The 12,500-nt window shown below is 42.9% G+C and overlaps 1 protein-coding gene across 1 annotated transcript in view; it reads right to left on the reverse strand.

Moving 5' to 3' along the window:
- Positions 1 to 2,681: 2,681 nt before the first annotated feature.
- The window catches only part of LOC135095697 (AT-rich interactive domain-containing protein 1A-like), a 31,672-nt gene continuing 21,853 nt past the window's right edge, over positions 2,682 to 12,500 (reverse strand). The window contains exons 5-7 of the mRNA XM_063996710.1: positions 12,336 to 12,500; positions 7,597 to 7,692; positions 2,682 to 2,733 (exon numbers count right to left, since the gene is read on the reverse strand). The exon at positions 12,336 to 12,500 is cut by the window's right edge and continues 23 nt beyond it. The gene's annotated coding sequence lies outside the window, so the exon portion shown is untranslated. The remainder of the gene's footprint in view (positions 2,734 to 7,596; positions 7,693 to 12,335) is intronic.

The following is a 12,500-nucleotide window of genomic DNA, read 5'->3' on the forward strand; positions in this document are numbered from 1 at the left end:
CTCTCTCTCTCTCTCTCATCCTCCTCCTCTTTCTTCTTCCTTCCTTCCTTTTCTTATCCTTTAAATGGCCCAAAAATACCCTTAAAAACATAACCACAATTTCAATTCCCAAAAAAACACCCTAAAACACTAAAAATCAATTAAAAACACCCTTAAACCACCCTTGAACATCCCTAAATATGAACACACCCACAAACTCACCCTTAATTAACCCAGAGCAATCTAACACACCAAAAATCTCCCTTAAAAACACAAAAATACCCTAAAATCACCCTTAAACATCCCTAAACACCCTGAAAATGGCAAAAATCACCCTAAAGCACCAAAAACATTCCTAAATCACCCTGTAAACCCTAATTCACCCTTAAAACACTCCAGAACATCACAAACAATCTTAAAACGCCCCTAAATTACCTTATAACACCAAAAAACATCCCTGAATCATCCTGCAACATCACAAACACCCTGAACATTCCCTAAAACTGACCTCCCAATCTTTAAGCTCCCTAAGTCAAAATTTAAGTAATATTAGGGTTAACGTTTATAATTTTCTCTTATCTCATTTCAGGTCCCACTGTTTCCCTTATCAGTTGAGTATATGAGGTGTAGAGGGGCTTTGGGGGGCTTAAGGGAGCGGGAGTAAAGGGGCCTAGCTGGGTTTAGAGGGGGCTTAAAGGGGTAGAGAGTAAAGGGTTATCTATATTCAGTTGATGGGGTTATGGTTTGGTAAGTGTTTTTAATTTAAGGTGCTGGCTTGTGGGTGGAGGGAGGGAGGGAGGGAGGGAGGGAGGGAGGGAGGGAAGAAATGAAATGAAATGAAATGAAATGAAATGAAATGAAATGAAATGAAATGAAAGGAAAGGAAGGATGGAAGTAATTAAATAATGGAGGGAGGGAGGGAGGGAGGGAGGGAGGGAGGGAGGGAGGGAGGGAGGGAGGAAGGAAGGAAGGAAGGAAGGAAGGAAGGAAGGAAGGAAGGAAGGAAGGAAGGAAGGAAAGAAAGAAAGAAAGAAAGAAAGAAAGAAAGAAAGAAAGAAAGAAAGAAAAACAAAGAAACAAACAAACAAACAAAGGAAGAAACAAAGGAACAAAAATCAAAGAAACAAAGGAAGGAAGGAAGGAAGGAAGGAAGGAAGGAAGGAAGGAAGGAAGGAAGGAAGGGTCAAACTATCACTGGAGCCACAAAAACACTCTGGAAGCCCCAACACCACCTTGAAAATCCCCAATAACTTTCACGAAATTATCAAAACACCCTTGACAACCCCAACAACCATTAAAACACCCTTCAAAACTCAAACAGTAAAAAAATAAATAAAAATAAAAATAAATAAATAAATAAATAAAAAAGAACCCTTGAAAACCCCAACAATTCTATAAAAATAAATAAATAAATAAATAAATAAAAAACAACCCTTGAAAACCCCAACAATTCTATAAAAATAAGTAAATAAATAAATAAATAAATAAAAAAAAACCCTTGAAAACCCCAACAATTCTATAAAAATAAATAAATAAATAAATAAATAAAAAAAGAACCCTTGAAAACCCCAACAATTCTAAAATAAATAAATAAATAAATAAAAACACTTGAAAACCCTAAAAACACAAACAAAACACCCTTAAAAACCACAGAATACACAAAAACACCCTAACAAACCCTAAACACCCTTAAAAACACCCTTGAACACACCAAGAGAACCTTTAAACCCAAGCAGACAAAGTAACACAAGATTCACCACCCCTGCAAAAAACACAGAGGCAAAACACACAAACACACACACACAAACACGCATAAACGAGGCGAACAAAACAAACGTAAATAAGACAGTACTTACTCCTCCGCTTTTCCGTCTCTGTCTCTCCTCAGTGGTCTCCCCTCTGTGGCTCCGAAACAGCTCCATCACCTTAGACAGTCCAGTTCTGCTGTAGAGGGGAGAGTGCTGTGTTAGAGTGACTGGGAATGGCTGCGAATGGGAGGAAGAGGGAAGGGAAGGGTAGGAATAGGTGAAGGAGAGAGGGACAGAGGGAGGGAGGGAGGGAGGGAGGGAGGGAGGGAGGGAGGAAGGATTAAATGATGCATGCAGGAGAGAGAGAGAGAGAGAGAGAGAGAGAGAGAGAGAGAGAGAGAGAGAGAGAGAGAGAGAGAGAGAGAGAGAGAGAGAGAGAGAGAGAGAGAGAGAGAAGGGTATTTCTTAATATAATAGGAATGGAGGACAAGGAGGAAGAGGAATGTTAATAAGAATGTAATATAGCAATAAATGAAGGAAGGATGAAAGGAATATTAAAAGAAGGAAGAAAAGGAAAGAAATAATAGGAGAGAAAAAAGGAAGAAAATGCAACTGATGGAAGGAAAGAAGGAAAAGAGACAGACAGACAGACAGACAGACAAAGACAGACAGACACACACGCACACACACACACCACAAAAAAATAAATAAATAAATAAAATAAAATAAATAAAAAAAATAAAAAATAAAAATAACACAAAAAAATAAATAAATAAAACAAAAACAAACAAACAAGAAAAACAAAAACAAACACACAAACCATCCCCCCAATACCCGTAACACACACCTGGTAGAGTCTGGGGGGCGGCGTGCTTGCAGAGCCGGATGTGTAGAGCCAGCGTGCCCAGGTGTAATAGACATCATCGCCCCCTCCGGACTGCTCCACAGGGGTGACGTCCCCGCTCCGGCGCCCACTCCTTGTGCTGCTGGGGGAGACCAGGGTGTGCTGCGGGGGAGGACGGGGGCAGGTCAGCATGGGGGAGGACTGGCAGTAATGAGTGAAGAGATGGGAGTGAGAGGAGAGGTGATATAGATGGGTAAGTGACGGGAATTGGAGACTACAGGGCTATGGGGTGATGGGGAATGGTGGGAAAAGTAAGAGGAGTGTGGGATGGGAAGGGGATGGTGATGGGGGAGGTCTCACTGTAGATGGAATGGGGACAAGTGATGGTGATGGGTAGAGAAACAATAATGGGAAGGAATGGGAATAAATGAAGGAATGGTAATGAAGGCAGTGTGGGGAGAGAAGAGAGAGAAGAGATTGATGATAAGTGGGAGAAGGGGTGGTGAATAATAGAAAGGGAAAGGGGAAGAGAGAGAAAGAACGAGAGAGTGAGAGGGAGATAAAGGAAGGGGTGAAATTAATATAAAGATTAAGCATTGTGATAGTAGTAATAGTAGTAGTAGTAGTAGTAGTAGTAGTAGTAGTAGTGAAGTGATACAGAGTTTACTAATCAAATAATCTTCAACCACTTACAAGCTTCCTTTTCTTTATTTTCACCTCTTCTCTATGTCATTCTTTTCTTTTTCTCTTCTCTTTCTTTAATTCCTCTTTTCTTTTCACTTACAATTTCTTACCTCAATCTTTTCCTCTCCCTGTTACTCTTTTCAATTTTCCGTCTGACTCCGTACCTGACAAGACAACAGACAGACAGGAAAGACTGAGAGCGAGAGCGAGAGAGCGAGAGAGAGAGAGAGAGAGAGAGAGAGAGAGAGAGGAGAGAGAGAGAGTAAGGGAAGTCTTGTCATCTAGTCAATCAATAACAAAAGCTCCCTCAGGAATCTTTTGTCTCTAAGGAACAAAAGAAAAGCAGTCCAGATCCTTTTGTTTGTCCTCCTCCTCCTCCTCCTCCTCCTTGGCTCCTTTCTGCAGTCTTGTTATGTAATTTTACGTAACACCTTTTTTTTGCTTTTTTTTTTTGTAATTACGCTTGGTTTGGTCTTGTTTTTCTTTTCTTGTTTTCGTTTTTTTATTTCTATGGTTCATTAGTTTGATTTCTTTTGTGATGGTGTGTCATGTCTGTTGCTTATCCTTCTCTCTCTCTTTTTCTTTCTTTCTCTCTCATTCTCTCTCTCTCACCATCCTCAGATCTTCCACAGCCTTCCCACTGGTCTCCTTGTCCTGTCCTCCTCCACACACCATCCCCAGGCCTTCCACAGCCTTCCCAATGGTCTCCTTGTCCTGTCCTCCTCCACACACCATCCCCAAGCCTTCCACAGCCTTCCCAATGGTCTCCTTGTCCTGTCCTCCTCCACACACCATCCCCAAGCCTTCCACAGCCTTCCCAATGGGTCTCCTTGTCCTGTCCTCCTCCACACACCATCCCCAAGCCTTCCACAGCCTTCCCAATGGTCTCCTTGTCCTGTCCTCCTCCACACACCATCCCCAGGCCTTCCACAGCATTCCCACAGTTGTCATTTTCTTCCTTTTCCTTCTTTTTTTCTTGTTATGTAGGTTTTACTATTGTTACTATTATTTTTCTTCTCTCTCATTTGACAAGAGATGACACTGAAGAGCACCTGAAAGGAAAACTGTGTGTGTGTATGTGTGTGTGTGTGTGTGTGTGTGTGTGTGTGTGTGTGTGTGTGTGTGTGTGTGTGTCTTCATTAATGATGCATAAAGTGAATAAAGACAAAAGTGCCAAGGGTTATAAGTGATACAAAAAAAGCATTTACCTTAACACACACACACACACACACACACACACACACACACACACACACACACACACACACACACACACACACACACACACACACATACACTCTCTCTCACACACACACACACACACACACATACACAGAAGGCAGAGAATGACAACTTTCAAGCAAAAAAATATCAATACTAAAAAGCCGTTCTCGTTTCTCAGATAACAAGAAGCACAGAGGGAGGAGAGGAGAGAGAGAGAGATAACAATTCAGTGCACAGAGAAACAATTCATAAATACACTAGTCTCACCTTGAAATACAGCCATTTTCTCATACAACTCAGACAGGGCGGGTACAAGGGAGAGAAAACAAGGTATACTGATCAGCACCAAAAGGTTTCTAGAGTCAAAATAGAAACCAGGGGGGCTTGAAAATCAAACACTACAGTCTACCCAAGAAACACAGTCATCTCGGCCACTACTTCGGAAAATGTCACAGAAAACGGAGCAGCGTGGGGGAGAGAAAATGGGAATACGGGAGCCAGCGACAACGATAGCAACGACAGGAGCTGCACACCACATCACCGCTACCACCACCACCACCAGTGCACCACAAACACACCTTAGATTCAGGGTTATAATTTTTAAGGGTGATTTTAAGGGTGATGCTATAAGGGTATCTAATATTTGAAGATTTTTAAGGGAACGAAATGCGGTTTGTAAGGAACGGTTAATATACAAATCACATCGAAAATAACACCCAAAAATTGAAGTGCACACCCAAATAAATCTCCATTTTCAACAGTTTAATGGTGTTATTAAGGGACGGAGAGGTGTTTTAAGGGAGAACTATACTAAACATTTATTCCAATACTAAAACTACAGTCCAATGTGTCTTTAGAAGTGGAAACCAAATATTTAAGTGCAGAATTCATCCTAACTTCTTTACAGGGTGGACGTAAGCAATCCAGTGCCTTTTAATGTTCTTCTAAGAGGTGGAATTAGTTTGAAAGTCCTTAAGGGGATAAATTTAGACATAACTCCTTCTAGGGATTCAGGACTGAGGCAAAAAGGTCACAAATAGTACCTCTTAGTGTCTGTTTAGGGGTACAATTACACGTATAACTCTTCAAAGGTTGCGGCTTAAGGGAAAAAGGGCTGCGGACAGGAGGTAAGGGGTCTTGTTAGGGATTACATATTCGACTCTTCAAAGGGTGTCACTTAAGGGAATCAGGGCTGGGGACAAGAGATTAAGGGGTCTTTTTAGGGACATTACATATACATATACAACTCTTCAAAGGGAGTCACTGAAGGGAATCATGGCTGGGGACGGGAGGTAAGGGGTCACAAGTACCTCTTAGGCCAGGTTCACGCTAGTCTGTTCTTACGGATTTCGTCTCCGTTCACCGTCCAACAACGACGTCACAAAAATGGAGTCTGTACCGAACGGAGGAGTTCGCCGCCGTCTCCGTAACCGTGGTTTGTCAACGTGGCCGCACGGAGGAGAGACCTCCTCAACTAGGAATGTGTGTACTTCTTGCCACCCTGCTGCTGGCTGCTGATGGAGGGAGGCCAGTGAGGAGGAGAAGAGTGTCATGTATTGCACAGCAAAGAAATATAAGTAACTACACGCTGGTGAGTCCTACAAGCCACGGGGGGGCAGAGGTGTCTGCTGTACCAATGCACGGTGTGGTGGAGAGGTAGGCTACACTAGTATTTCCTGGTTGTCTGGCTGTCAGTTATCAACACAGTCATTACCATGGCTGCTGAGTGAGGCTTGTTGCGTTTCTGGTGTTTGCCGGGGCTGAAACCTGTCCGGTCCATCCACATGCTTGTGTTTAAATAGCTTTGCAGTCTTGCCGCGCCTCCCGCTGGGGCCCAGATCATTCCTCTTTTCCCACTAACAGTGTAAAAATTTTTAATTTACAATATAGCATTATTACATTACAAAGATGTAATTCAATAATGTTTCATCATGTATTTGAGCACCAAACCTACAACATCCAAAACACCAGTACGTGCAACACTGTGTCCGTCTAAGTACAAAGCCAAACTCGACCGTTCTCTTCTGCCCCACGGCGTCCGTTCAAGCGGAGGCAGAGACGGGGCCCGGCTCCCACTACAGTCGCTCCAACGGAGGCGGCGGAGACGTCATTGTTGAGGGTGTGCGAAGATGGAATCCATAAAAACAGACTAGTGTATAACGGGCCTTGGTGTCTTTTTAGGCCCACTACATGACAACTCTTCAAAGGGGCTGACTAAAGGCAATCAGGGGTGGGGACAGGAGGCAAAGGGGTTGTTTTAGGGACACTACACATACAACCTCCTTCAAGTGGTGTGACTTAAGGCAATTAGGGCCGGTGACAGAAGGCCATGGGGTCTTTTTAGGGACATTACGTGTACAGCTCTTCAAAGGGGCTGACTTTGCTGAAATATACAACAACTTACTAGGTATGAAATCTTTATAAACAATTAGAAGAAAGAAAAGCAATAAAACAGAGAAGATTTTGCAATTTTTAGGCCAGTTTTGGTGTTCAGAATACTGCAGAATGGGATGGAATGTGCTGAGTGAGCAGTGAAAGAGGTGAATGTACTAGCAGGGGGAGTCTTAAGGAGCTCAGGGTTCAGGAGAGGGACCAGTGACTAGATGCTGACCGAACATACTGGTGCGTGCCACGAAACTAAACTAGCGGCCACGTGCTGGGACTGAGAGAGAGAGAGAGAGAGAGAGAGAGAGAGAGAGAGAGAGGAGAGAGAGAGAGAGAGAGAGAGAGAGAGAGAGAGAGAGAGAGAGAGAGAGAGAGAGAGAGAGAGAGAGAGAGAATAACACTGGAGAAAAAATGAAAAAAAAAAAGAAAAAGAAAGATAGAGAAAGCAAGGAAAAAGAGAAACATCTGTAAACCACCACTAGAACCAACAACACCAACAACAATAATAATAACAACAACAGCAGCAGCAGCAGCAGCATAAAAATAACAATAACAATAACAGTAGTTGCAGCATTAGTAGTAGTAGTATTAGTATTAGTAGTAGCAGTGTGGGTGGTGGCAGCAAAAATAGTGATAACAACAGTAGTGATAACAGTGAAAGTATGTACCAGCATCACTATTAGCGACAGTAACAGAGGTACTATCATCATCATCAGCATCATCATCCCTAACCTGACAAGACTTGGAGAACCGGCCAAGCATTATTTGCCTCTCTCTCCGCTGTGCCTCTCGCTCTCTTCGTCTTCGCTCCTTCTCATCACTCCAGCTCTGTGTGGGTGGTGGTGGTGGTGGTGTTGTGGGAGAGATTGCACCCAGCAAGTTAGTGGTGGCATGCACGGGTGGGGGTGTGGAGGGATGTGGGGGTGGACTGGTGGGTTGGAAGGTGTTGGAAGGTTGGAGTGTGGTGTGTTAGGTTAGGTTTTGTAGGGAGGGGATGGAGGTAAAGGAGAGGAGGAGGAGGAGGAGGAGGAGGAGGAGTAAAAGGTGGGATAACTGTGTGTGTGTGTGTGTGTGTGTGTGTGTGTGTGTGTGTGTGTGTTTGTGTGTTTAGTTAAGTTTGTAATGTTCTGTCTGTTTTGAGGAAGGTTGAAAAAGGTTGAAAGGACAAAAATAAGGAGGAGGAGGAGGAGGAGGAAAGTGTATCAATGCGTTCTTGGATTTTAATGTCCTGTTCTGGGAGAGATAAAGGGGAAAGAAGCAGGAAAGAAGATACATTTGTTTGTTCTTGTGTTCTGCAAGGGGAGGAAGGGAGAGAAGGAGGAGAGAAGGAGAAGAAAAAGAGACAGTGTTAGTGTGTTCATGTGTTTGTTATGTTCTGAGATGGAGGAAAAGGGGGGAAGGAGGAGAGAAGAGAGAAAAGAACAAGGAAGGAAGGATTTAGGTACATTTGCCTTACTGTGTCTTTCAAATACCTACATTTTTACAAAGTTGGGATAAAGTTTTATAGGTAAAGTTTGGTAGATTAAGTCTGGTAATATGGATTGTAATGCTGTGTTTGTACTGTATTGTGAGGAGAGGCTCACAGGGAAGAACGGAACAAACTACATGTGATTGTTAGTGTGTGTTTCAATTACCTACATTTTTTCGAGGTTGCGGTAGGTTTTGTAAGGGAGGGAGGGAGGGAGGAAGGGAGAGACATGGTATAGATGAATAGAAGAGGTGAAAAGGGTGGAGGAAAGGGAGTGAGAGAGATGGGGAGAGAGGAGAAAGGAACAGAGGGAAAGAAAGAAGAGAAAAAGAGAAAAGGAAAGGAAGGGAGAAAGTGAAAGACAGGAGGATGAGAAAGGAAGAAAAGAGAGAGAGAGAAAGGGAACAGAAGGGAAGAGGAAGGAGAGGAGACAGGAGAGAAGGAGCCAGGAGGAGAGAGAGGAGAGGGACTGGAGGAGGAGGAAGCAGAGGCCAATCTCATCAACATTACACACACATCAACAAAGAAGGATAGCCGTGTGTGTGTGTGTGTGTGTGTGTGTGTGTGTGTGTGTGTGTGTGTGTGTGTGTGTGTGTGTGTGTGTGTGTGTGTGTGTGTGTGTGTGTGTGTGTATGTGTGTGTGTGTGTGTGTGAGGGGCAGGGGGCCAGTGTGGGGGGACTGAGGGTCGGGGGGCTGGTGAGGGGGAGGGGAGGAGACAAACACCAGCCTTGAACAGAACCTGAAATGAACAGTTATTTTTACAAGTATTTACAAGTGGGAATGTTTGCACAAAGAGACTGGGAATGCTGGCAGTGTGGGAATATCAGAATGGAACACACTGGGAATGCTGGACAGTGTATGTACAACCCTGTGGGAATATTAGAGGGAATGCAGGATGAATATCAGTCTTCGTAAAGCCCTGGGGGAATATTAGGAAGTATTTGTACAACCCTGAGGAAATATTAGTGCACAGATTATGAACACAGTGTTAAGTACAGCCTTTGTACAACCCTGGGGGAATACTGACCACTATCTCTACACCCCTGTGGGAATATTACAATGAAAACAATGGGAATGTTACACAGCCTCTGTACAACCCTGAGGAAATGAAAAGCTTTTGTACAACCCTAGGGAAATATTGACCAGTATTTGTACACCCCTGTGGGAATATTACAATGGAAACAATGGGAATGTTATGTAGCCTTTGTACAACCCTGGGGAGTATGAACCTTTGTACAATCCTGGGGAGTATGAACCTTTGTACAATCCTGGGGAGTATGAACCTTTGTACAGCCCTGGGGAGTATGAACCTTTGTACAACCCTGGGGAGTATGAACCTTTGTACAACCCTGGGGAGTATGAACCTTTGTACAACCCTGAGGGAATATAAACCTTTGTACAAGCCTGAGGGAATATAAACCTTTGTACAAGCCAGTGTAAATAAAGCCTTGTATGACCCTGTGGGGCTAATCCAGGGAACACAGAGGAGGCACAGTGTATATGCCAGGGGTAAATCACAGTGAAGGCTTCGTAACACAGAGTTTTGGTTGTGGCATCAAGGACCTGTTACCCGAGTCAATGCCCTGCCACCTCAAACAGCCCCAGTGACAGCACAGCACTTCACACCACAGCCAGTGACAGGCAGTGTGGCGTGACATCTTATCACAGCCACTGTACACGCGAGGCATTTCCGTGGAGTGTGTTTGTTCGAAAACCTGAGGAAACTTGTCGAGAATCCCGGACTGCCACGCGTACGTCAAAACTTGTCAAGAATTTAGACTCACGTGTACATCAAAACTTGTCAAGAATTTAGACTCACGTGTACATCAAAACTTGTCAAGAATTTAGACTCACGTGTACATCAAAACTTGTCAAGAATTTAGACTCACGCATACGTCAAAACTTGCCAAGAATTTAGACTCACGTGTACATCAAAACTTGTCAAGAATTTATGATTACCACGTGTAGATTTAAACAGCCACGTGTAGGCCAGCAGTGCCACGTGTAGGCCAAGCAATGCCACGTGTAGGCCAGGAGTGCCACTTGTAGGCCAGAGTGCCACGTGTAAGCCTGGTGACTTCCTGCAGTTCCCTTGCTTTGTTGCGTCTGAGGCAGGGCAGTGGGAGGGGCACCAGATCTTCACTACAAATAACACAGACCAGCACCAAATAACATCTTTACTTCCTTCCAGTGTGGTTGTGTTGTCAATAAATTTACTTGCCCTGGTTGCCAATCTGGATATACAGGAAACTTAACCTAACTTAACCTAATATAATTTAACCTAACCTAACCCTGACCTAACCTAACCTTAGTTTCACCACAGAAGGACAATGGCACAATCTCTATACCAGTGGTTCTCAACTGGGGGGACACAAAGGGTGTGGACGCTCTCCCTGGGGGGTGTGAGCACAGGACAGAAGGGGAAAATAATAATAATAATAATAATAATAATAATAATAATAATAATAAATAATAATAATAATAATAATAATAATAATAATAATAACAATAATAATAGTGTGGGCCAATACAATAATAGCCTAGCCAAGGACTATCTTTCTATCTATCTATCCGATTCTATCTATCTATCAATGGTGACATAGTTGGGAAGGGGGCTGAGTGGGTGTACAGGAAGGAGGAGGAGGGCCACAACTGCATTGAACCAGCTTTGGGGGGGGCCAGCCTGCAAAAGGTCGAGAACCCCCTGCTGTACACTGAAACACTGGAAGGGAATAAAGACAACTGTTTGCTTGTATTGTTTGTTATTTATACCTAAACTTCAAATCTGACCAAACCACGGATAAACAGAACCACCACCACCACCACCACCATCACCATCATCATCACCATCACCTTCATCACCATCATCATCATCATCAGTACCCAAGAGAATCGTGCTCAACACCGCAGTGAGCATGACAGCCGTAGTGGTGAGAGACAAGAGCACAAGCGCGTATTCTGTCCATGTTCACTGGTGTGTGCTTCAGTTTAATGCCAGACACAACCAGAACACAAGGTGGATGGGTAAATACACAGCCTGCCTGAGTTATCAATGCATACATACATACATACATATGCACATACACACGTACAGACATGCAATAACATACGTACATACATACAGTGACTTAATATATGCATAACCAAAGAAATTATGAGACTGAGACACACAGAGAGAGAGAGAGAGAGAGAGAGAGAGAGAGAGAGAGAGAGAGAGAGAGAGAGAGAGAGAGAGAGAGAGAGAGAGAGAGAGAGAGAGAGAGAGAGAGAGAGAGAGAGAGAGAGAGAGAGAGAGAGAGAGAGAGAGAGCTGGCTGATATCAAAATTAACTGGGAAAAAGTATCACCAAAAAAATAAATAAAAAAATAAAATATAAATATAAATAAATAAAAACAAATAAATAAATAATAATTCAAACAACAAATTATATGAAAGAAACCCAAAATCAAAATAAATCATAAAAGAATAAAAGTAAAGAAAAAATGAAATCAAAGAAATTCAATACGAAAAAAAAAAAAAGACGCTGAAATAAAAATAAAAATCAGAAAAAGAATAAAACAAGAGGAAAAAAATAAAAAAAAATAATAATATAAAAAATGAAATAAACGTAACAAAATGAACTGGAAAAAGAAAAAAAACTTGAAAAATGACAAAACACTTGAAATGAGAGCAGGAAAAAATAAACAAAACACAAAAAAATAAAGAAATAGCGTGTGGGAAGCAAATAAACTGCCACCCACACACACAACCAAAAAAAAAAAAAAAAAAAAAAAAACTGACAAAAACAAAACAGCATATAATAAACAAACAAACAAACAAACACAGACAAACAAACAAACAAACACCACCATCACCTCTCCATTCCCCCTAACAAACAATAATACAAATAAAAAAACTGTAAACAAACCAAAGCAAAACAGGATAAGACAAACACACCACCACCACCACCACCACCACCACCTCTCGTCCCCCCACCACCCCCACAGCTCCCCATGGCCTCACCTGCACAGCATTTTTCATCGAGGTGATAATGTTAGGCTTGCGTCCCACCCTTGATGCGTCAGACTTGGAGCGCGGCCGTCTGCCCAGGTAGTCGAAGAACCCTGGACCGGCCTCCTTCTTCTTCTCCTTCTCCTTCACGCTGGCATTAAGCACGTCATCGCCAGA

The sequence above is a fragment of the Scylla paramamosain genome, unplaced genomic scaffold, assembly GCF_035594125.1.
Source record: "Scylla paramamosain isolate STU-SP2022 unplaced genomic scaffold, ASM3559412v1 Contig1, whole genome shotgun sequence".
Taxonomy (NCBI): Eukaryota; Metazoa; Arthropoda; class Malacostraca; order Decapoda; family Portunidae; genus Scylla; species Scylla paramamosain.